Below are 26,537 nucleotides of genomic sequence, written 5' to 3' on the forward strand. Positions count from 1 at the left end.
AGGGTGCTGCCAGCCTAGCAGAATTAGCTCAATGACCCTTTAACCTTCTCTTTGCTCTCTGGTGCCTCCTACTGAGATATTTTATTGACAATGAAAAACTTTTCCTTCAAGGCTTCGGCACAGTTTGTGACAGATCATTAGAACAAAACTGCAGCCTCTACACCAATTACTTCATTTGTTGATCATGTGAGGGCACAAAAACATTATTTTCTGGGTTTGAAAATGACAATTCAACAAGCAATATAAACTTAAAAGAAAATGTTTCATTACTTTGTTTTACCTGTGTTGGAATTTAGGCACTTCTGCATATTAATACAAAACTTGGTTTTGTTAATTAAAAGACCTTTTTCATAGTCGGAGCTCATAAAAAGTAGCATTTGTTTTTATGACACAAGATTTCTCTACTTGCTCAAAACTGCAATGAAAAACGAGTTAAGCATTCTTAAAGGGAAAAATAATTAAATACTAGTATACATTTATGGTACTTAGGTGTGAAAACCAAATTAATTTCAACAGCAATTTATGTAACTTGAATCTATGCAGCCCACACACTACATAAAGCACTGTGTCCCCTCAATGATGGGACTGAAGTATCTAGTATCTCATTCCCTACTGGAAATGTAAGAACATTTACAGATTGCATTTGTGAAATATCTCCTTTACAGATATAACATATTTCTCTGGAAACAGAACCAATCTGACAATTTCCTTGACCATCTGATTAATCCTGAGGCACATTTTAATGCCAAGCTAAAAAGATTAGTTTGCCCCTGTGTTGCTGAGCCCAGTGGGTTGCAGGCTACACCCACTGCTGCAGCCTCTGGGGAAGAGTGTTTGCAGCAGTGTGCTCAGCTTTGAGCCTAAATACCCACTGCACAGGCAGTGGATAGTCTGACATCTCAAATCCACTGCTGAGGTTACCAAAAGTACTGAGGAGAGGAGCAATCTTCATTTATGGATGTCCCTGTATAGCAGGTTGCGTAAATTCAACTTAGAACCTCACCAAAAGCTTTTATGTCTTAGTGAGCCTGGCTATGCCTGCAAGACAAACAGGCTCAATTAAAACATTTGAAAGTATTTTCACGTGGGAAAATGTGAAGTTTTAGACAAAGTTCTTAATCGAGGCTTTTTGGTTCAATTGGTGGGTCTATGGTCTTCTGGTACATAAATTCTGTGTATGTGTATGAATATATACACACATACATTCATACATACAATATATACAATATACACACACACATACATTCATATACATGAGGGTGTGGGCAGAAAGAGCAGAGACAGCCTAACTCAGTAGCAGATGTGCCAAATCATCAGTTGGGTTTATTGGTGATTCCTCTTGCCTGTCTTCTCTCATAATGTCACCTGCTTTAGAAAGACCACCTGATAGGACAAGGCTGAGGTGAAGAGGCCTCTCAGAAGATGGGGACAGAGGCACTGGGAAGCCAGGACCTGTCCCAGTACTTGCCACTGGCAGTGACAAAAGGCACACAGCCTGGAGCAAGTGTACAACAAGAATGAGTGGGGAGCAATCTTTTCCTGTAACATCCATGCACTCTCCAGTGACTCAGCTCAGACAAACTTCCTGAACAACTGATAACTAATATTTTATAATAGAGGATATCATTTTCTTCCACAAATTTGTCCAGATCCCCCTTGAACATACATAAAACATAGTATGTTCCTAATAACAAAATAAAATTTTATACATATATAAAAACATAAATCAAAATAACATCCTGTGATAGGTTTTTTCTAATGCTTATCAAGAAGTTTCAAACCTGAGCACTGCCAGCTTTATTTAATATTCCCTATTTCTGCATCAGAAGGGTCACTAAGCAATCTAACCACACTAAGCAATCTAACCCCACTACCTGTGACATTACAAATATTACATGGGGGATCTGCTTCTCTCCTTTCCAGCCTGAAGAGTTGAAGTTTGCTGAGCTGATTTTTCATCCAGAAGTCATTGCATACCTCTGACCTTTTTTCTTTCCATTTTATTATCTCTTTTGGAGGTAAAATTGGTGGAGGATTAAGTAGGAAAGAGAAGTACAGGATGCGAAGCAATATCCTAAGAGTACATAATGTACCAGGTACAGGTATACTCTGATTTATGCAGAGGTCCAAGGCTGCCTGTTATAGACTCTACCATTACTGTTCATTGAGCTGACAGAAAAACAAATGACTGCAACAAAATCATAGAATCACAGGATGGTCTGAGTTGGAAGGGACCTTATCATCTAGTTCCAACCCCCTGCCATGGGTAGCGACACCTTTCCCTAGACCAGGCTGCTCAGGGCTCGATCCAGCCTGGCCTTGTCTCTGTGCCATTCCTCCAAAATCTGGAAGGACAAAAAATAACTTATGTGCAAGATGGGAGCTGTTCCCTCCATATACCCCTTGAGCATCACTCCTTATCTGTCTACACAGATTTTCAGTAACTGTTTGGTGTCATGAGGACCTTCTGCAACCCTTTACAGCCTGCCTTGGTTATTGCATCCTGAATGCCAACATATTGACAGCAGAACAATTAAAACAGTAGCTTTTTTGCAATACTGGTGCTGGTTAATAGTCTGGGTGTCAAACTACTTACTTTCAAGTATCCTCAACCCCAGATATATACAAGAAATCTACTTAAACATTTCTGGTCTGACCACTTCTAAATTTTTAAGAGTACTGAAGAGTAAGACAGGCTGTGCCAACTTGTGCTCATGCTGAAGTTGAGTGTTTCTACATAAACAAAGAGGCTTTGACTTAAGGGTTTTATTCCCCTTTCTTTCCATAAAACATAGACAGCACTTTAGATGCTGACTAATTTTTTTTTTCCAGTCTAAACATCCCCTATTGTGTGCATCACTGAGGTCTGAATAGAGCCATACAAACAGTGAGTGTTACCACATGAAGTTCTCAGAGATGAATTTGCAAAATGGCTGGTTTATGGTTATCACTGCACACTGGCTTGTTTTAGAAGGCCACAGAGCCAAGAAAATTGGGGTTTTAAATATGTATTTTCAGCCAGTAATAAAGAAGATGACAAGTTTAAGATTCTCATGAGTGTATGGACCCCTGTAAATGTGAAGCTAACATTCTACACAGTGGAGTCCTGCTGGGACAGAACCCTGGAAACATGTGCTGAGACAACTCAAAAAATTTGTCATCATTCCATCCCTGTGAGAAACTTTATATAGTAGACCTTCACTGTAAGTTAATGAGCTTATTTAACAAACTATCTAATCCTCACACTGGAAGCTTGGTTCTTATATCTCAATCCAGCATAGTTAGCCTTCCCTATCTTGTGGCAAGCCTTAAATCTGCAGGCAGTTTTTTGACCACTGGACAGTGCTGCCCCAATGACAAATATTTTAACTTTCACAAACTGATTTATTTGAAAAGGTTTTATTAAACAAACTTGATGGCAATAGTCTCACGGACACTTCTTTGGGTGCAAGACACAGGAATATGAACACCTCTCTATACACACACCAGAGGATCTCTCTGCCTCATCTGTTACAGCTAAAACCCAACAGTTTTTATGATAATGATGCTATCTTCCTATGTCTTCCTTTTCTGAAAAGCATGGCATTGCTAGTATCAAAGACAACTTCATGCATACTCTGACTCTACTTTTGACCTTTGAAGTTGACTTTCAAAAGTTTACTATTAAAAGTGAAGTGAGCTCAAAATTAATGCTCCAGCATGTTCCATATTAAAAAGTGTTTGTAAAAATGGGGCATAAACAGCTGGGAAAGTCAATCATATTGGTGCTGCATCACTTATTAGCCACTATGCTGCACTTCTTACTCCCCTGGTTTTTTTCCACTCATCTGTTAGGTTTGGTCTTATTCAGCTGCACCATTGCAAAAACAAGGGTCCATCAGAATTTCATGGAGGAGAATTTTCTGAACAAACACAAAACTGTTTCTTGTACATAAGAGGTGGGAGAAAATGGTGCTACCTACCTGAATTAAGACAACTGTAGCCATAGGTGACTTAGGTGATTTCATTGCCATGTGGCACACACTAGACATGGCTACAACTGGCTGTTAAATAAATTAACCTTGTGTCTTAGGGGGTTTGAACAGCAAACCTTTCAGCCTAAGGAAACAAAACAAAAGACTACCTTAATGCATGTGGACACCACTAGGAAATAGCAGGATTCACTTCTTCATAGCTCTTCTTTAACAGAGCAGACATAAGGGAGTCAAAGTTACTTCTATTTTCATACTTAAGGGAATAACCCATAATCAAACTGACAGCAATAGCTTTTGAATGTATAACTGCATCATTTAAGCAGCAGCTGAAACCCCCTGTATATTAGATAATATCTGCACTGTCAGTCTCAGATACATTGAGCAGATACAATTTCTTAGCATTACTCTTTTGCTCATCTTAAGGAAGCTGTTGCAATAGAAACATGGACAGTAGTAACTGCTATATACCAGTGACTGCTGACCTCACAAGATCAATCACCTCTGTCTTCCCAAGAAAGAGCAGCAGAGGCAACACTTAGAATTTGATTGAGCAATACACGTTACTTCTAACATGAAGGTCAGAGATCAATCTTCCTAAAGAAGCAAAGTGAAAATACGCACTCTCCTCTCTGCAACAGAACCAGTGAACATCACTTGTCTTCCAAATCAAAGACAGATAAGCCAAGCACTGTCTTTCCATGCTGTCACCTTCAAGAATTTCTCCTTTCATATCACAGTTATGCAGGTAGCTGCCTAAAGGATAAATCACTGCAGTCCACATGAGGAGTGAGGGGAAAAGCATTGAATCCTTATTTCCCTCAGTCTCAGTGGCAAAAGAATGGGTCCTGAGACTTTATTAATTATTTATGCAGCTGCCATTAGTTCTTCTGCTCTTTATTCCCTAGATTGAAATACCTCCCTTTCTAGACCAAACTCCATCTTCAATTATTCATTCAATTAGGCAATTTTTTTTCTTTTGCTTATTTAAATTCTTTTTTGTTTGTTTGTTTTTTTGAGTTGAATTGCTGGAAGAGCAGAGATTTGTAGATTAAATACTGAGTTTGAAAGTTAGCCAAAAACAATAGGGTGACCTGCAAAGTAAATCATCCAGACATGGCAAAGAGGATGAGCAAAGAATGTTGCTATGCTTGCCACAGGCTTTGCATCGTATCACAGCCATGCTAGCCTGATCCATTTGGATAGTGGCACTCCTAACAACTGGATACCTAGTCCAGCTGAAGTACCTGTGCAGTTTGCAGAATTCAGGAGTTGCAGTGACCTCTGCATATGCAGCATATAAATCTCAGATAATTACACAAGCAACAAGTAAAATACACAAAGAAACGTGCCAGAGAGTTCCCAGTGCTAAGATTCCAGGCTACGGTCACTCTTTCATCTTGAGAAGAAATTTCTTATTTTGCTAAGATATAGAATTAAGACTGAATCAGCTTTTTTAAAACTAGCTCAACAAGCATGTCCTCACTTCCAGCCTGTATTACACATGCAGGGTACTCTAAATTGCCAGAGAAGGTAAATAACAGGAGAGAAGGATTTTAGTTTCATTTTACGCCCACAAAGTCTCCACATCTTCTCTAGAAATCTCTTTGAGTCTCTGAATTTTATACTGAACCTGTTATGCTCTTAGGGCCTCAGAAACATCATTTATGCATCTTTTTTTGAGGTTTTGCATGCTATCTTTAAAACTGTGAAAGCATAATTTTTTTAATACTCAGGAAATAATTTCTCTGTCTTCCTTTCCCATTCTTTGCATGCAGCTTGAAAAATCTTGTTATTCATATACAACCATTTTGTAAATTTTGTAACCACTAAATATGATATTAAGACAACTAAATGTAGAATGTGAAAGTTGTGAAATGAGAAGGAAAAGCACCAAGAAATCTAATGACTGTCATTACAAAGACAGCTGTTATGCAATAGTTAATTATGGAGATACCAGTGTGACACCATGCCTAAGGCTGAATCAAAAGGCACAAAAAAGGTGGATTTATTTACATGAAGTTCTGGAAATTTAAATATGCGATATATAAGCAATCCTTCCTATGTTATATATTTTTTAAAAAATTTAAAAACAAAAGGAACCTGTCTGGAAATGTCATTGTCTTAGAGATTTTGTTTAGTGATAATTTCTCACCATGCTGGATAGCAAACAAGGCAAAATTTCTGTCTTCTGGCCTACTCTGCATCATCATACTCTACTAAGCAGAAGTTGTTTTCCCATCCAACATGGTCCTGTGGAAACATACTAGAAGGGCTTAAACTCTGTTTTATGCTAATGAATTCTCTGCATTAGATCTACTGGCACCCTTCAAAAATGTATTTCCAATGCTAAACACTGAGATAAATTGGCCAGATAATGCATATCAACACACAGATGACACAGAGCTCTTGGCTGACAGAGCATTAACTGCTACACCCAGGGATTCAGTATTTGGAGAAGACCACTTACAAGATGAGAAAAGGCTGGTTGAAACTGAAGCTGAGGTAGGTAAAAGGATAGTCACACCACCAGCAGCCTTATTTCATAAAAAAACACCCACAGCTTCTGGCTGACAGCTGGAATAGATCACCCTTCCTTTGTGACTGCCACGAGTATCTCCTGGGGAGAGGAAGGAGGGGGCCAGGGAGGAAGAAGTGCTGGTTGTGTAGAAGACAAAGTCTCACATTCAGTCTGTTAAATAAATATCCGACACAAACCTCATCTGCAATTCTTTGCTTTGTTTCTTCTATAAAACTGCATGTAGTAATTAAAAATAAATGGGAAAAGCCACACACAGGGCAATCCACTGCACTTCCCCCTCAACAAGGTGGGAAGAAAAATCATGACAGATATTAGGTACTCCAGTAGAAGGTAATAAAGAAATATGCAGGGCAACATGCATAGAATACAGAAGAATAAGACAAATTAATTCAAATGCTCACTAAGTGGCCTGCATTCAAATAAAATTATTTGAACCATTAATTCTACAACAAAGCAACATTAGCCAGACATTAAATGCCTAGGGATTTGTATTGGTATAAATCTGATGCAGAAACTTAGTAGAGCCAAAATATATTTATGTCTAACACTCATATCTGTTAAATTGCTTCTATTTCACACAGGTTTGGTTCAAATAAATGTGTCTTTAGCTTGTATCCCAGATAAATTTTTATAAATTTTAAGGTGTTACTAATGTGGCTACTACTTCAAAGTTACTTTTATGCTAATAACCCATGTAACTAAAACTGCTTTAAGAGATTCAGTGGGGGCACCAGTACATATTAAAGGCTAAGTGTGTAACTATTACGCACTCCCCCACATGACTTGAAAATTATTAAAATAGACTCACCTCAAACACCAAAGCACAAGTCCTGTCCATTCTGACAGGACTGATGTATTTTGTGTCACTCTTTGATTATAGCTTAAACACTAGATTAATCACTACCACCTGGAAATTATTTTATTAAAGAGTTTTAAAGGTCTTCACTAGTATCTTTCACCATTAGGTACTTTATACAGTTGCATAGATAAAACAGTCCAACTTTATTTGATTACAGCGGCACTCATCTTTCATAAATAAGAGGAGAGAAAAGACAGAAATAACTTGCTCTAAAGCCTCAGCAGATCATGGAGTATTTCTGAAACTGCTAGTGCAGTCAAAGGCCTGTGATTGCAGTGCATTCATTCAGTTTCTCTTGATTTGCGATTCTGCCTTTTCTCCTCTCAAGAAGAAGCAGTAGCTCATGCAGTGACTCCTCAGAGTTGCTGAGCCCAAGGCCATCAAGAATTACAGGTGTGGGTTCTTAGTGTCTCAAGGAAACTCTCTGTCTAATTTTGAGACTTCTTCCACATGCAGTGTCCAGGCAGGCTGTATGACTGTTAGTACAGTCTCTCCCTCAATCTCTCCCTCCTCTGTGAGTCAGAACCATGTCTACTCTACAGGAGCTCAAGAGTAGCTACTTATTTCAAGCTGCCACTTATGACAGCTTCACAAGAACATGGTGAGGTGAATCAGGAAGGTTCTCCCTCTCCTTGCTTTCCCCTCAGGCAGTAATCCCTTCCTACAGAGAGAGAAGGGTGTTGGATGCCTCTAACATGCCCACTCAATACTACTGCAGGCAGTGCTTTGTTTAACTTCTGCATGCTCTGAGGGTGACTGATGGGCATTTTGAATTCCATGTTGAGAACGCTTTGTATTAATGATGATGCTGCCAATTAACCACTGCTATGACTTCAGTGAATATATGCTCAGGACCTTTTCATCTGTAAGGACTTGTGTGCTGTGGTTCCAGCTGACCATTAAAACAGCAGTCCCTCCAGAAAACCTCAAAAGACAATCTCTTCTTCCCTTTTAAATTTCATTCTGTAAATTTAATTCCAGTTATTATGTGCATTGACAATAGCCTTTCTATGCTGTTTGTTTATAGAAAGTGACATTACTCCCTTTGAAAAAACAGGAGGTGGAATCTGTGGAAATAAATGTGCTGTAGCAGGGGACCACTTTGGAGTAAGGCTCCTTCACAGAGGGCAAGCAGCTGGACAAGGAGCTTGCTGAGGGACTGAGTCCTTCACAACTGCAAACCACCAGCAGGAAGCAGCCTCTGTGTAAGGAAGTGATTAGGTATTTATATCCTTCACTGTGGCCAGTAAACAGAATTAGTGTGACTTGGACCAAGGTTTAATTATACAGGAGCTTAATGATCTAAGCTGTTGTGGGAGGAGAGCGTGGGGGAAGAGAATGAAGGGTCAACAAAGTGCATCTGTCTGTTTTCTCTTCTTCCCTCTTCAGAAATGACATTTACAGGGCTGCTTTTCTGGGTTTTTCAGGGTGTTTTTCCCCCTTTTTAGTCTAAGGGATACTAGATTCATAACTGTCTCCTGAAGAAATGAAAAGCCAGGTGATTTTCAGTCATATTTCAGAGTACAACACCTTACCAGCCTGTAAATCACTAGGCTTAAAACCCCAGCAGCCTCATCTCTCAACACACATCCTCAAACCTGCTCGGCAGGTGAGAACATCCTGTCTGAATGGCACCAGATCACACTCTGAGCTGACAGAGTTGCTCTGCTGCCTTGACCAACAGCACAACTTGACTGGCTCAGTGAAGAAGCAATGCTGATGATATTCCTGCCTGCTCTAATTAGAGCTTTCAGAGAGAATGGGTCTGTTCCTCCCTGTCTAAAAGGAAACTAATCTCCTGCATACTTAACTTCAGGAGCTGTAATATGATTACATTTGACTCCTTATTTTTCATACATCTTCACAAATCAGAACCATACTGAGGCAAATTGAACATTACTGTTTAGCTCCAGCTACCAGAAAAAGCTCTGAAAAACATGCACTTCAGTCTGAACATTTTGATCCTTTCTGATTTTCTTGTGCATAGAGGGAAGACTCCATGAAAATACCCAATACTTAGCTTGCCTTGGAATTCTCCTCAGGTCTTTTGTTGCAGCTAGCATCGCAGGGAAATGAGAACACTTGCACTATAAAACTCATATTTTGCATTTCTAAATATAGTTCAAAATCAAGGTCTTGGCTGGTCTTCCTAGGCAAATGGAGTTCCTGTACAGGTTCAGATCTTACAAAAAATTAATTTAGAGGGATGTCATTAGCCCCTGACAATCATTTTTAGTCTGGAAATAAGTAGCGATAACCAGAACACATGCTAAAGTAGTTAAACTCAGAGACTCCTGTTTTCAGTCACAAATACTGATATTTCCTTTTTTTATCTTTCAAGTGCTAATTGCTACACCAGCTTCCAACATGACTCCAAGCTGACAGAATACACATTACTGTCATAAACAAAATATACTGCCACCACATTAAAAAAAGGCCCTAGGACACATTACATTAAAATGCACTTGTATTAAAATAAAATGCTTTTATGCAAATAGTTTGCAATGCCTCAGGAAAAAAGCAAAGGTGATCAACATCATAATGCCCATTGTGAAGCTGAAAAGCAACCTAATAATAAAGGTGATTTGAAATGTGATTTTAAGACAAACAACCTATTTTCTTTTACATGTGGACTGAGTATTGAGGTATCTCTAAACAGAAAGGTACAGCACAAAAAAATTGCTATTGACTGCTATCCTTTTTCATCACTGGAGCTCATTACGATCCTGACTAATAAACCTCCCTGTCAGGGGTAAACCACAGCTTTGTCAGCTCAATTGCCACTCACCTGACCAGAGCACAGTCCTGCAATCAATCAACCCTGTCAGGACAGAGGCACCAAGTTAACAGACAGAGGGGGATTTGAGTTGTAGCAATTTGCCCCACGAATGCTCAATCAGAGAAATTTCAAACAGAACTGAATTACTGCTCACCTGTGCCTGTGCTGAGAGGATACACACTGAAAAACTTGCAAGCAATATGCAGAGCACAGATGTGTGGGCAAGGCTTTGATGCGCAGCTCAGGTAAAGGTTACACAGATTTAACAGCTGCAAGTACAAAGCAGCTATTCAAGCACTTAAGAGCTCCTCACCCTCTGCTGAGACTGCAGAACACAGCTTCACGGTCCCTACACTTCTACCAAAATCAATTTATCAAAGGTGTGGTTTGCTTTTCAAAATGGCTGGTGCTGGTTTTCAGCCTAACAAGGGCTATCAGCCTGTGTAGTTAAAGCAGCCTTAAAACTGAAGTTACCATTTTTAATGTAAAGAGATTGATAATAAAGCAAAATACACCATTTATACTATCAAGCAGATAGCATTATTTTGATAATCCAGCTGATCATAATTTAAGGGATGATTAGATGGTTTCAAGTGCCAAGAGAAGAAAAAACCTCAGGTTACCACACTTGAATACTCAGTCTCACATCATCGTCTGTGAGTCAGATACCATGGAAACCCAAGTTTTGCTCAGCATGATAAAGTTTGGTACAGCAAAAACCTGTTTTATATCTTTATGCCTAAAGATAAAAAAAATGAAATGTTGAAAATAAATAAGAGAGTTTTATTCTGTAAGGAGCTATCTACGATTTTATGCCAGACATTTGCAGCTTATCATTCTGAACTAGACATCTTTTGCAATTAAACTGGCATTCCTTTAGGCTATTCTGTTGATAAATATAATTTGTGAATATGCTAAGTACCGTTTCTGCAGATTCCAATTTCTTCACAAACTGAAGCAACAGAAAGGAATGTCACTTATTCACCTAGAATAAGTGCCACACCAAGAAGTCATCCTTTAGATTTCAAGGCAAATAAATTCTTGAAAAAACCCATTTTGTTTACAGGTTACCTCCTTTCATAAAGAACAGAGACCTACCTTCTTACAGACATTGTTTATATAAATATTATATACATTTACACAGAAACAATACAACAGAAAACAATGTTGTCAGTTCCAAACGTCAGCTAACCCCATAACACTACAGTAAAATAAATGATCCAAAACTGATATTCCTTACTCCCTGAAGAGCACATGCACATGGGTTATGTGCTGTCCAACTCTATTATGCGATTTATCAATCACAGGCACCAAGAACAGGGCCTTTCAGAGTTTTCATTCTTGCATGTAACACCACAAGTGCAAATCTGGAGGGCAATGCCTCCACACAAAGCAGTCAGCAATGTGTCCATCTGGGATTTACTATATTCCATGACTCCCATTCAACTTCGGTGAATGACAGTTTAAGAGGCTGCAGTCACATGGAAAAACACTATGATGAGAGAGATAGAGAGCTTCAAAATGAATTGCTTCATATCGTGGAAAGAGTTTTTACAAACAGAAAATCCCAAAGTGAGTTATTTAACTTTGCAATAGTAAGCAACACTTTACCAATATTTCCAAACTACTGACACAGAGTCAAGAGGAAGGTTTTAACTAACACAATTATAAGGTTCTAGGCCTTCATTCAAATGCAAACAACATGCACTGAGGCTGTGTAAAACAAAACATATTTGTGTATTCTGTGGCTTCTGGCTAAAATACTTCTACATGTACCCACCTCACAGTTCAGTAGTGTGACTGGGAGAGAGTTTATTTTAAATGAAACTGAAACAAAAGGGGAGGAGAAAGAATTTATTAAGCAGAACATAGAATTTACCTACAAATAACTTTTTCATAAACAGGCAAATCTGTTCAAGAAGCTTAAAAAATAGCAGAGTCACTCAACTCTAGATGTTGAATAAGGAATAAAAACAAAAGGCCATTTGAACAGAGATCCCCTACCATTCTCTGCTACAATTATTCTATTTGCAATGAATTGGAATGCTCTGTAGTACATAATAAAATGGGAGACTTGGAAAATATGGCTAAGCTTTCAGAATATCCATCAGAATTATTTTAGGCATCATTTTTACAGCAAGAAAGAAAGATTAAAGCAGGCCAGTGTAAAGGTTTCCATTTTGTTGACAACTCATCCTTTATATGTGTTTTTCAGAATGCAGAAATTTTTCTAATTTCAAGAGTTTTATCATAACACTTCAAGCAAAAAACTTTTACTCTCCAGGAGAACAAATGTGAGAGCATTCAGTATTTGACTTTCCTTTACAAAACTATTCACCAAACTGAAACTTCACTCTTCAAAGCTGTTTGCTCTACAACACACAGGTTACTTTAGCTCTGTTAAGGCCCCCTGGCATGCAGGGCCTGATGCCCAGAGCCATGAGGAAAGATAGGATGCTGCACAGGTTAAAACAGAAACCAGAGAAAAAGGGTAGGATGAGAAACAGGACATCACTGGGAGCAGGGCTCGTTTCTGGAGAAGAAAAAAGCAACCACTCAGATCATCTCAAGATAAAAGCCAGTAAAACAAAAAGACACAAGTAAGCATTTAACCATGCACTGTCAGTGCCACTGCACACTCCTCTGTCACACACACCTCACAGAATCAGGGAGGTTGTCCTGCACATGAAATGTTTACAGCACAGGCTTTTTCCATTATTTTCCTTTAAGCTGAAGGGGGAGGGTGGTCTGGAAACTACAAGAGTCAAATCAGGAAGAGTGAAATCACCATGAGTACTACCCATATAGTGTGGGTCTTTTGATGTCAGAGCACAGTATTTTCCAGGGAAGGAGTTTCAGACAGTTAGTCATTGGTGATAGAGCAGGATAGTGCTGTAATTAGGCTGCTATTTCGGCACAGAAACTTTCTGCCTCCTTGTAGAGCCCTGTAATGAGGCAGCTGGCACCATTTTTAAGGTACCCAAGGTGAGAGAAGACAGCTGTTTTGTGTGGCCCCTACAAGCACAAATTTCACAGGGGCCTTGGAAACCATGGTTAAGTAAGGAACAGAGTAAATTTCTGCAAGATATCCTGTTCAGAAGATAAATGGCAATCTCAAAATGTATTAAAGAGAGTTTCCTGCTTGGCAATCCATGTTCTCAGCATGAATCCCTGCTTTTGACAGCTATGCTTTGAGAGTTTCACAATACTAGGGAGAAAAAAAAGAGAAATTGGGAAAAAATGAACACCACGTTACACAACTCATTGCAAATCAGGTAGTGATCCAACTGCAGTCAACCCACTTGAAGTAACAAACTAGCAAAACTTCACAGATGAATGAAAAGATGAATAATAGTGTTTTAACACTTACCAGCATGGAAAAGAGACCATTCTGACTTTCATTCAGGTAAAGAATCCAGACATTTGTGTAGGTTCTCCAATAATTTCAAGGACATAAACTACCATACAAGATATGCACTGAAATACCTCATGGAATTGGAAACCTGACTCGTGACAAATTGGTAAGATTTTTTTCTCTTCCCCAAGAGCTTCTCCTGCCATATTTTTCCAACTCCACACTTCTTTCTTTATACCAGTTCTATTCTGAGTGCTTACTCACAGGTTTCTATCAGGCTCATCACTTTACAACATCCTGAATGCAGGATGTAAAGTGAAGCATGCATGTATCAGTTAATGTTATTTTAAACTCCTTGTACAGCTTTGACCACACAATGATTAGCAGTTCAGACAAGAAAAAGATAAGAATATGTCATATAGGGTTTCTTACGAAGCTAAAATTTTAAGAAAAAAAAATCCATAAAATTGCTTAGCTCACATCCACAGAAATGTGAACCTGTTTACAGAAGGTTTTGACCCTCATGGAGAGAACTTATCGATCAGTGAGCCCAGGTTTTTACACTTCAGCTGCTCACAACTCAACTTCCAGCATCTTACTAAGAGAAACCGGAGTTTCTCTGAACCCCTCTGTGACACACTGCAGCAGCAGCTCAGGATCATTTAGTGTCTCAGCTTTATGGCATAGAACATTCTCCTCCTCATTCTTGCCAGGATATCTTCAGATATAGGAATTTAGGCTCTTCCTCTTTCCTTCCACCATCTCGCTCTCCTCTGCACACACACCTGCCTCGAGAATTTTAAGGGGTTCTTAAGAAACAAGAAATAGTCAAACTAAACAAAAAGTTTGGCCTTTGCTCAGCTGGTGCTCTGCACACTGTAGAAATTTACTTTGATAGGTCATCTTCAACTCATAATGAAACATCTTATCTATATTTTTTTTTCATACTTGTGATGTTCAAGGAGTATGCTAGCAGTCTGCAGAAAGGAGACTTCAATAAAGATGCAGCACAAAGATCTCTGAAATGTAGCTTCTGGGAAGAATAATATAATAAAAGAATATCTTCTTACCTGTACTGTTTTCATATACTGGCATATCCATTATGGAGGAAGGAGATAACAAAGGAAAAATATGTATCTATTTCCTTTAAAATTTTTGAAGTGCATTGCAAGATAACCCTGGTCTGCAGACCCTGAGTGCACTAACACACCATAAATAGCTGTGACCAGCCTCAGCTGAGGCCACTTCACACCCTTGAGCCCAGGAGGTCCATTCAGGCTCAGCCCTGGGCCTTCCCCCTTGCCTGGGCCATGACAGAGGAGTGCTGCTCTCCACGGCCATGGCTGGCCATTGAAGATCCTTAATTTAGGCTCTGCCCCACAGACTGTTTTCCTGGCTCAACCTACTGGCCTATGATACTAATCCTGACCTATGAATTGACTGTGGATCTTTGTAATACTTGTTCAGAGTATGCAGTGAAAAAGATCTGTGCTTGCATGCTTCATCTGGGTATGTGTTTTTGTTTTGGTTGGTTGGGAGTTTTTGTTCCTAACCCTGACATATGGATTGACTTCCTGGCTTGACCTTCAATCTGCCTATGGCCATGACATTGTATGATGACACAAAGCCTACCACCTACAGATCCTGCCTTGCTCTTGTGGGTACTGTACGGTGAGCTGGGACTAGTGAGGCCCTTATCCTGCTACTCCAGGGATCACCCTTGACTTCCATCTCCCCATCCCTTAGGGAGCAGCCCTGATCTCAAAACAGTTTGTAGGCACAACACAGTATGATCAATGGGCACAAAGCTTACTTTTAGAAAGAAAGTCAAAAGAGGATTTGCTGCCAGAATATTCTCTTTTGGAAGAGCAAAGCACAGGGGCTGAGAGTCTTTTGCCTGCCTTGTTTCTTTAAGTTCCGCATTTCCTTGGTTCATTACATGTCTGATCTTTGTGTGCATTAGACATGCTTGAGTTAATTATTGAAGACAATAACCATCAGAAAAACAAATTAAAATGAACTTCAGAGGCTCATAACACCAAAAGTCACACTCATTCACTTGGAGTTCAGTGCCCAAGCTCTGGTTTAGTGCCAGACTGTATTACCTATAATGCAATAAAGGCACTTGCTGTAGCTTACCTGGTACACCTTTGGCTGACCCATTCCTGGAATTAGACCTTTCTGTCCTGCACCATGATTAAAACAATTTCTTACTAACCACTCTACAGGGAAAGAAAGTCAATGGATGAGAAGTACCTAGAATTTAACTTGGAGAAGCTGAAGAAAGGTAATAGGTATGCAGCGGGTGTTCTATAAAGTTGTGCTACTAGCTGCTTTTCACTTCTGTTGTAAAGGTGCATAACAAATTAGGGACAGACATCTCCCCCACCAGGGAAGAGGACAGCAGCATGAGAATGGAAATTAATAAAATTCATATGCAATTAATAGTTTTTATCACTTTAAAGTAGATGTAATGAACAAAACATTTATTTCAAAACACCAAAGGGAGAGTTAATTTTACAGACTTGAAGGATCATTTGTTACAACCAGAAATAAGATTTTCATATGTCAGATCATCAGTCACTGTCCTACTAGTACAGCCACCAGGAGACCTTGACTTGTACAAATGACCATATGGGAGTTTTATATAGGAGACAAATATCTGCAAACAATAATATTTTCCTAAAATAAAGAAAATTTATTTGTACATTTAGAGCCATAATTGATTCCTGAAAAAAAAAATTAATTTTTTGGAAGTATGTTTCAGGCTGCATTTAAGAAGCAGGCTGACTTGGGGTGCATTGACATAAAGGGAACACAAAATAATTTTTTAATAGTTCACCCTTTCCTAAGAGCAGATTGTTGGACTTTACAGTGGGCCTTGTTAGACAATTTAAGAAAGTGTTGGCCACCACTTGCATGAGAGTTGGACAAATGATTTATTATTCACTACAATACAAAGGCCTTCCTTTTATAGGAAACAAACAAACAAAAAACCCCAACCAACCAAAACAAAAACATCTACCCAGATGAATTATGCAAACATAGATCTTTTTCTACATACTAGATACCTTGAACTATTCCACAAGATTACAAAGATCCATTTGAAAATAAAAATGCTATATGCAGGAAATCTACATACCAAACAATTAATTTTAGGGTAAGGATACTTAATTTTAAAATAAAAACTAGGTAGATTGCTTTGCAACTTTTTTAGATCTACAACTTCTATTTCTTTTTACTCTCAGATGATGAGGCTTATTATAGAAATAAAAAAATATTATTTTGTACAATCTCTTCCTGCACTAGTTTAAACTTCATTACACAATATGATGAAGTCAGAGTCCTGTTTTCCAAAAGAAGGCAGGAAAGACCTGACCACAGCAGAAAGAATTTTGGGACGTAGGGGGCACAGGGGAAACATCATTATAAATCCCTTAAATACTGCTAGAAAAACAGAGGTAGTGAAGTACATGTTGAGTGAAAGAAACAAGGCCTCTGTTTACTGATGAAAGAGAGAGTCATCTTCTTTTTCTTGTGTAATCTGTCAAGTAAGAAATGTTTGACTTGGACAAAAGCCAGCAGTAGAAGAAAAAAGAGTTCTACTGATCAGTATCAAATCACACTACATGTAGACCCAGACTAAACTTAGAATGAGACTTCTTGTACAAAAATACGTGAAAACAAGGGACTTTATGTGTCTAAGAATTAAAAAATTGATGTTTTGTTCATCACACTACCAAAAGAACTTAAAGCAATTAAATTGCAAGAAGCACATCTTTGGGACACATCTCTTAATCCACCTTATCTCTACAATAAACCTGGAGCTCTTGTTCACACTCCATTTGGATCCCTGTAAGTTTTCTGTCTCCTTCTGTTCTACTACAACTTAATTCCATTTTTTCCATACTGCTGCTGGTGCAATATGAGAAATACTCCTTGAAGTTCTTGACTTGACTACAGCATTTTCTACATTCTAAACAGGAACAAGTTTTGTGTGATACTGAAAGGAAAACAGCCATGCTGTGTACCTAATAATTTAGCCAGCATCTCTCTATAACAATCCCCTTTCCTTGGTTACCAAAAGACAAGCTACATCTTTATTATTGAATTCTTCCTTGACCTGCCTGTTTTTGCAGCTTAGATTGACTCAAAATCAATTCTATAATTCCTAACAAGTGGGAGGAGCCTTTCTTCCTGATTTAACAAGAAAAAGAAAACCTCTCCTTTTTAAAAATCATACTCAGAGCTTTCCAGCAAGATATGAGGTCTGCTGTGATGGGATTGCAGCCACAGGAGTGAAAGGAATGCACAATCACTGTGAAATCCAGGCAGAATACAAGTCTTTGTACTAGCCATAATCTATGCTTTCAGAGCAGACCACTTAACTGCAAAGCTCGTATCTCCCCAAAGATTTTATCTGTACTGTGTACAGTGAAACCTTTCACAGGCATACCTAGTGATTCTACTTGTTCCCTGGAATGAGAATGATGAGGAGTCAGAGGATGCAGCTGTAGGGAAAATCACGCTGAGGTTGAGTGATCTTCCTTTAACTGGATACTGGTGCTGGAAAAGAAAATGTTGAGCCAATCTCTGACACAGCCCCCCCATGGGATGTAGGACATTCATGCAAGACATAAATTTCAAGAGTGCTAATTCCAGACACTCACAGGACACCCATCAATCTGGCTTAAAAGCTCTCAACATACAGAGCTGAATATGTCATATAGTATATGTGGGCTTTTGACATTCAGATTTTAAAGGCTTTTCAGATCAGATATTTCAAGTCACCAAAGAGCTTCAACTTTAATTTCTCTGTGTTTTGATTATCACCTCTAAAGTTAGGGAAATGCCCTTTACACAAGTAAATGTGTAAAATACTTTGATGCAAGTATCTATGAGAATTAATTTTCATGGAACACTGTGCAAAGTACACAAGAGAAATGTTCACAAAAGTCCTGCCAGCAGATGTGGCACACTCTGTTGTAAAAGGGGTCCAGCATTATGAAGGGAATGGGACTAAGAGAACCTCTGGCAGCTTTGCATCAGCTTCCCGTGAGCCCTGAGTCACCCAGACACACCTAAACATCTCAACCCTTCTATCTGCTCAAGGCCACTGGGGGACACGGCTGTCTCCTCTTGCCCCACCGTGCCAGCCCCTCACTCAGAGCCCATCAGGAGGGAGGAGAAAAGCTTGCAAAGTCTTTCAGGGTACTCAGATACCTTACAGGGTTACTATTTCCCCTGTTACAGGGTTATTTTAAATTTTCTGGCTATTGAAGAAATTGCCTCAGTGAGGGAATTTATATTTTTTGGGGAGGCTTACTGGCACCCTTCTGTGTGAAAAGTGGTTTACTGTGGACATTATGTATGAATGTACATGAAAAAAATACTGTTTTGGTTGATGATATAGGATAAATATACCCAGTTTTCATTACTGCATCAGACACAGCAGTATTAAGCCACTCTGGGATGACAGCAGTCTTGGGAGAGCTGATTCTCAGTTTTGCCTCAGAATGAAAAATAGGATATGACGATCTAAATAAAGATTGCATCAATGCCCACAATCAAGGAACCAAACTAAAATTGTTGACAGGAATGGAAAAAGACTGTCTGAACAATCCCCACACCTCTATTCCTGCCCCAATGACCTCACTTACTGTAATGTTTCAAACAGTTTATCTGCCACAGACTTTCACACACACACACCCCCCAAAAATAATCACAGGTGTCAGAGGAAGCAAAAGTTACAAATAATGGATTATACTGGATGTCTTCACTCGGTTGTCACAGAGGCTCAGGACTATGAAGCCTCTTTTACTGATAAATTCCTCCTTTAATGCATGGTACTGAGCTTGGTTAAATATAAAGCACCACGTTTCCAATAAGACTTAAACTCATGCTAGGCTGTCTCAGATTTCCCTGCCAGTGCTTTCCCCAGATGGAGACTCAAAGAAGCAGAACTCTCTTTTCTCCCTTTCAGAACTGGTGTGCCATTAGACTAACCAGAGAGCCACTCCTCAGTGTCAGGCCTATGGCCAGGACACGTCACAGAAAGAACTCAGTCACTGCAAACATGCTCTGGGTGAATATCTTCCCACAGAATGAAAGTCTGATCCATAAAATATACTGGGGAGAGTTTATGTAGTGAAACTCCAGATTCAATCATCTTAGTCTACCCTACAAGTAAGGAGCCCACTCCCTTTTGACAGACGTCTCCAGCTATGAGGACTCTCATCGAGTCAAAAACCAAAGACTAATCCCATCCAAGCAAAATCACAAGTAAAATCTTTCTCAAGAGAATAGTGCCTTTTCAGATAGAGTTATTATAAATTTTTAGAGCATTTGCAAATGCAGCACACGAAAATTCTCAAAGTAAAAAAAAAATAATTAAGAAAGGAATCGTTGCATATTTCTGAAGTACAAAGAGCCCAGTGTATTATGTTTTCACAGACTTTATGTGTATTAGTGTTAAAATTTTCCCTTCATACAGGAGATTCCAGTCCCACAGTCTTACCACTGCTGTTTGAACGGAAGCTCCAGTCTTACTCAGCATGAGCTGTTTGGTTTTGTTCAGAGGAATAAATCTAATAGCATAACATGCTCCTTGTAGACACTGGTGACACTACTGAATGTAAACATCTGGATTTATTTTACATTTTCAATAAAATTACATATGTTATTTCTGATTCATTAGACAGTAAAATACAGCAAAAACAGAGCTCCAAATTTAAACAGCTTTTGCTGTATTTTTAGAAGTACTTTATTATGGAATATACCTTATCTCTCTTCCTTCCCTTCCAACTACTTTCCTGTATTTATCATTTCTACAACGGTCATAGCCAAAATCAAAGAATTTTTTTTCATTTTAAAGGAATATTGTACTGACAGGTTTTAACCCCAAATGCCTGTGTTTTAAAAGCCACTGGAAGGGTTCTGTTCATTAAGGTATGTGAGTCATATGCTGCAAATCAGCAATGGCAGGGGGGTGTCTGTAAGTCTCTCTATGCCCCATATACAAATGGGGTTTCAGTGCAGGCCAATGTAAAGCAGGGAGAATAAGCTGTTAAGGCTTAAGTCACTTTATACCATGTAACTTGGGATCAGATAGGGACTAGCCAGACAACAATATGCAAGAAAGAAACTACAGAACTGTAGAATTAGCTGTGGACCAGTTGGGGAAGCAAACTCCAAATGGTGGTACTGCCAACTGTTCAGCCTTTCTGCCCTGCCAGTGACATGCTAGGTTTATATTTAAGCTACCTATCCACCTGCAGGACAACCAAGAACAGCAGCCTAAAAGCCAGCCTAGACTGAATCCTACTTCTAGCATTACTTGCAAAGACAGTTATTTTGTGAAATTCTGTACCCACAGGTACTCACTCTGCTGTGCAGAATCTCCACAAGGCATAAGGGCAATGTTTCTGGACAATGTTTGCAGAGCACTCAAGCACACTGTTCTCTATGTCTTGGGTAACATGAGCCTTTCAATTTGATCGAGTTACTTCTCTTGCAGATGGAGACATTTATAATTTGTTATTGTTGTTGTTAAAACAACTGAGGTTTTGAAGGCAGGAAAAACCCTTATGGAATGAGGTTTCTGAAACATGACCAAGCCAAAGCCACCAAAAATAAGTCTGGCCTGTCTGCAAAACAAAACTCTTAGTCTGTCTCAGCCCATTCCCTGTGTTGCAGCTATGCTTCCGGTAATATGAACTCACCTTGTCACTCAATCACAAGAGGGAAAACAACCTAGACACCCCCAGGTCAGCAGTTGAACCCCAAGTGATTGGGGTTCAACAGTCCCAAACTAGTCAAACAGTCTGGAAAACATTAGGAGAATAAGGTTTTATTCTCATTGTATTCCTATTAAAAACAAATATACCCAGAAGGTGGAGTTTAGAAAAATAATCTGAACAGCACAGACTACACAACCTGCAGTGACTTCAGCCACAGGACTCTACGTTTGTGGCAGCAGAAGTGGGGGACATCACAAGACCAGCTGACACTCTCCAAACATTTTCAGGGAACCAGAATGTGAGAGAGATTGCCGAGATGGCCATGCAAAACTTAGTGAAGGTTCAGACTACTGTAGTTTCCTTCAACGAGTTAACAGCAACCTTTCTTAAGTAACTGTTGGTTTGAAGTTCATCAACTAATCAAACTGTGTAGTACAAAAATAATTACATCAGCAGACTTCAGAGTGGCACCTGAAAGGCACTCCAAAGACTGTCTCAAAACACTGTCCCTTTTTTCCCTTGCATCAAAACCACACAAAACATCAATTACAGGGAAACCATGACAAAGAGAAAAGGAAGGGATCTTTGAGTCTTTCTCTGAAGGATCCCACACAGGATATTTACTTGGCCAGATGATGACTATGGAGAGAGAATTCCAGATGTGTGGGTCTCAGCTAGGAAAACCTTTCTCTTGCCTACACACCCACACATATCCACTTTATGCAACTCTTAAGCAAGCTTTGGAATGAAAAAATAAGAATTATGGGTGAAATATTTGACATGAACATACACTCTTGGCTTACACAAGCCTCTTGATGGATTCTCAAGAGTAAATATGTACCATGCAATTTTCCTTGAATAGAAGGAAATGCCAGACACTCACACAGTGATCAAGCTGCCACTGAACCTCTCTGCCCCCACTAAAGACAGCTGTATATTTGAGACTTGTAGAAGAGGTTTGCTCGTCAGGTTTTGGGCTGTGTGCTAGTAACCATTAAATGGATCTGCATTTATCTTGCAGATCTTAGCTGATATAATGCCTTTATTTCTCATTCCAAACATTGGGAGCAACTGAAGGAGTCATATATGAGGACTTTTTGATGGCTATTTCATACTGGGTGTACCAGTGTTGACTGTGACACTCTCACACCCTGCATGAATACCAAATCATCATGTCAGGCTTGCTCCATTTTTCTTCAAGTTAGAAACTTTGTTTGAACCTAAAAAATTAACCAGAAGATAAGTAGGACTAAGGAACTATGATTTCTATACTAATAAGAGAAAAATAAATATCGTCATGCTTCTCAGAGCTGATAAAATCTATTAGTGTTCAACGTATTAAGAGACCATGTGAGGCAGACAACTGTGGAAGAGACATGACAGGAAGGCAGCAGTTTTTACTCTGTATTGAGCTTAAATATCCTGTGAACCTAGTGGCCTTTCAGTTGAAAACACTCTGTTTATTCTTTTTGGTCTGAGAAGGCAGCATTCACAGCAGTTCACAATAAGTCATACGACCTTCAGGAGAATGAAGAGCTGATATTTGCACTTCATCATCATAAGTCAGGAAGACTGACTCCACTTCCCGATTGCCAAATTTACCAAAAATCCCAAAAATTGACTGTGAAAAACAGAAGTTCCAGGAGCTCAGGTCTTCCCGAAAATTTATCATCATGGAAAAACAAAGTAGTTTACCCTTTTCCACACCCACACTCCTAAGGAAAATAATATTCTACCTACTGATCACAGAGCTGTGTCAGCTGGTCTAGCCATTCTATTGTTCTACTCTGGATTGCTTTCCTTACTGGTTTTAGTCTTGGAGAAAATTCATCACTGAAAAAAAACATGAAAAAATTCTCTTTCATTTATCTTCAGAGAACATATATGCATAGGCCAACAGGAAATTTAGACCCATGATTACAGTTTAATACAACAGCTTCTCACACAGAAAGCTCAGAAAAGAAGAGTCCATGTTCCACATGATCCCCTGATTAGTCCCCTTATATAAATTTGATTTTGTTGCTATTCTAAATTATGGAGCAATTTGGTATTTGGAGCATGCACCCACAGGCACTACAGTATCTGAGTATCACACAGACCTGATAGGATGCATGGCATTCCTAAATACTTTTAATTGAATGTACCAAAAGAAAAAAAAAATCACTTCCTCTGGTAGAAAATAATCAATTTAAAACATAGGCTTTGCTTTTTCAGCTTGAATACTCCAGTTTGTGAATACCAGTGTCTTGGGGAGTTCCTGTTTCTGGCCACTGTGGGACAGAAAGTGAAGCATGCATGTTTTGTGCTTGCAGGTTTAATCCACAATATGATTTCTACAAACAAGATTTCTACAGAAGAATGCATCTTGTAATAGCCACACATCAATCCAGATTCTGTCCCTCGTTACAAGGCTGAGGCTTCCTGAAGCTTGGCTGAAGACATCCCTCAATTCCAACTAAATAAACAGCTAATTATAGCCTATAGAGATCTGTCAATATAGAGTGACAGACAGATCTGTAAAGGAAGACTTTAGAAAAAAAATAAAATCAGTGGATAAATAAATGCTCGATTTCACTGAGAAAGCTCTCACTTTAATTGCAAGCTATTGACTCAGTATTTTAGTACTGCACAGCAATGGCATGTAGAGATAACAATCATAACCAAAGAAATTGACCTAAAAATGCTATTTTTCCTCTTAAATACTGAAACTACAAAACAAAATTTGCAGGTTGTTTTGGAAAAGCCCCATTATTTTTTACTGATTGCTGACCTTCATGACAATTACCTCACTGTCTCAGGAAAGGCAGCAGCACACCATCATAAAGTGTTCTGAAATTTACTGGTATAGAAGCAAAGCTTGTCAAGATAGCACCATCAGTCACCTAGATTTTAACCCCTGCCTGTTTGTTTCCTTCCTAAAGAATGCAGTTAGGCAATTCTGTTTTAAAATTACTATTTGCACAGTCTGATGGAAATGTAATGATGGGTCTGTGCTTCTGGTCACTGTGGTTTACCCTGTCACACAAGTTTTGCAAGGGATGAAGGCAGTGGGGGATAAGTGGGGAGGATGTGGCCACCCCATTAAAAAACAAAGCAGTGGGAAGCTGTCCACCTTACTGAGGATGCTTCTCAGAATAAGTGACAAATTGCTGAGATTCACCATAGAGGCAAGTTTATTTCTCTCATGGAACCGGCAGATATTCAACGCCATCCTCACCCTCTCCCCAGCCAATATTTCCCCCATGTACTGTATGATCCTGCTGATCAAAAACAGAAATAAAAAGAAAATCCAGATTTTGAATGTAAGTGTAATGCCCCACTGCAAACAGGAAGATGTGACTGCATCCTTGGTGATTAACATGGCTGGATTCCTTTATCTCTAGATAATCATCAGGGTGAAGCATGAACTCCAAAAAGGTGAGTCAGCCACATTTTGGAACTGCCTACCTATCTCCTTCCACCACCTCAGGAGAGGGGTAGAACAATTTTCATCTGGCATTTTGAAGGGCAGAAACTGCTCTACCACACAGATGCCACAGCCAGGCTGTGTCTGGGTTCCCGTCCCAATAATCGCTTTTGAACGAGAACGCCAGTGACACGTGAGGTACTTTGGCATAGATGCCTTCCAGAACAGTACTGTCTAAAAAACCTCACCTCAATAATGCTGAAGTTTTCTGCCCAGAACATTTGAATAATCCTGAGAGAGCTCAGGACTCAAGACCCAACTTTCAAGGAGTCCTCTTATTCTTTTAGTAAGGCATTTATTAGTGTAGCTGTTTCGTGCCTCTGGAACAAGGCGGGAAAAAAAGTAAAGCATACAAGAGACCCTAAAATCTATTAGCTTTTGACATGAAATGCATCAAAATGATGCTATTTTGTCAAGGAATGACCTCTCAGCCTTGCAGCATCACAGCCTTTTTTGGCAGCACACATGAAATTCAGATTTCACAATGGTAAATGGCACATCTGATTTTAGCTGCAGATAAAAGCACAACACAATTCTTCAACAGTTCAGGTGCTGCTGATTATTAGTATAAGCTTTTATTATTAGTATAAGCTTTCAGACTGCTAAAGAAAATGAACCTATTATCCTGTCTCTGTAGATTTGTACTATCTCCTTCATCTAAAAAGAAGACATTTCTAAATATATATTTTTAAAAATATTTTATATTGTTGCTGAGAGACAACATACAGTGCAATCTTACAATGTTACAATTGTGTTTATAATTACTGCCATATATTTTCATTGTTGTTAAGTGTTTCAATGAATGTTATATCTAGTATTTGGGGCAGAAAGTAAAAAATCACCCTGTTTCATTGGTGAGGATTTTTGTGTAGATAGACATTATTTATCTGTCTCATTCCCTGAGCTGACAGGGCCCCCATCTCTAGAAAGATGGCCTAAAATGTTGTGAATATGCAGATGTTTCTGTTGAAATCCTCGCCAAGCGTTTTGGCAGCCATGAAATAAATGCTCAGTGTGTAATTTTTGATGGAAAGCATATCTGACAGATGGATGAGCATCTTAACTTCATTCTCTGACACTGCTTTAGCCCAAATGTTTTTATATAATTTCTCAGAATAAGATATAAGTACTCTGAAGAACAGAAAATAACAGAACATCACAAGAAATACATGAAACAATGGGCATTCTTCTAATAACCACAGTTCAGAGGTTTCCATGCATTCATGTCTTCACTACAAGAGCAGGAGACATTATTAAGTGAAGACAGCTGACAGACTCCTAAAATTTGCCAGCTTGGTCAAAATCTCCAGAAGCTTTAAATAGCATTTATATTGTCAGCACCAACCAATAAAGTATAATCAAATATTTAGTCTTCATATTTGCTTTCCAAGAGCTCATTTTCACATTTTCATAAAATCCACTAGCTACAGCACAAACGATCATTTTTGGAGCACTTTTCAATACCAGCAGGATGTCATCATAGAGGTAAATTGCAAAATAAAAATGTAACTAATTAACTTTGACAGCGCATTTATTTGATGAAGTATCATCTTGCACATCATAGAGTCAGTTACAAGCACCTGCTGCCAGAATGAAGAAATCACTGTTAATCTGCTTAACTGTGAGGCTCCTTTAGCTCCCAGACTCCTTCTGATGCAGACTCATGGGATCCCAGCAGTGGTATCCCCATGCCTAAAGCATGCAGGCAGCAAAACCTTGCCTCTCTCCATGATAAAACAGCAAATGGATGTATTGATTAAGAAGAACTCTTCCTCCTTAGAACATGGAAGTGTAAACAGGATGGATTAATAGTGATTTGCAAAAGA

At 39.0% G+C, this 26,537-nt stretch overlaps 1 long non-coding RNA gene across 1 annotated transcript in view; it reads right to left on the reverse strand.

Annotated features, from left to right (window-relative positions):
• LOC113458908 (uncharacterized) overlaps positions 1 to 26,537 on the reverse strand; it is a 120,347-nt gene that overhangs the window by 93,591 nt on the left and 219 nt on the right. The window lies entirely within an intron of this gene.

The sequence above is a fragment of the Zonotrichia albicollis genome, chromosome 1 (genome assembly GCF_047830755.1).
Source record: "Zonotrichia albicollis isolate bZonAlb1 chromosome 1, bZonAlb1.hap1, whole genome shotgun sequence".
Classification (NCBI taxonomy): Eukaryota; Metazoa; Chordata; class Aves; order Passeriformes; family Passerellidae; genus Zonotrichia; species Zonotrichia albicollis.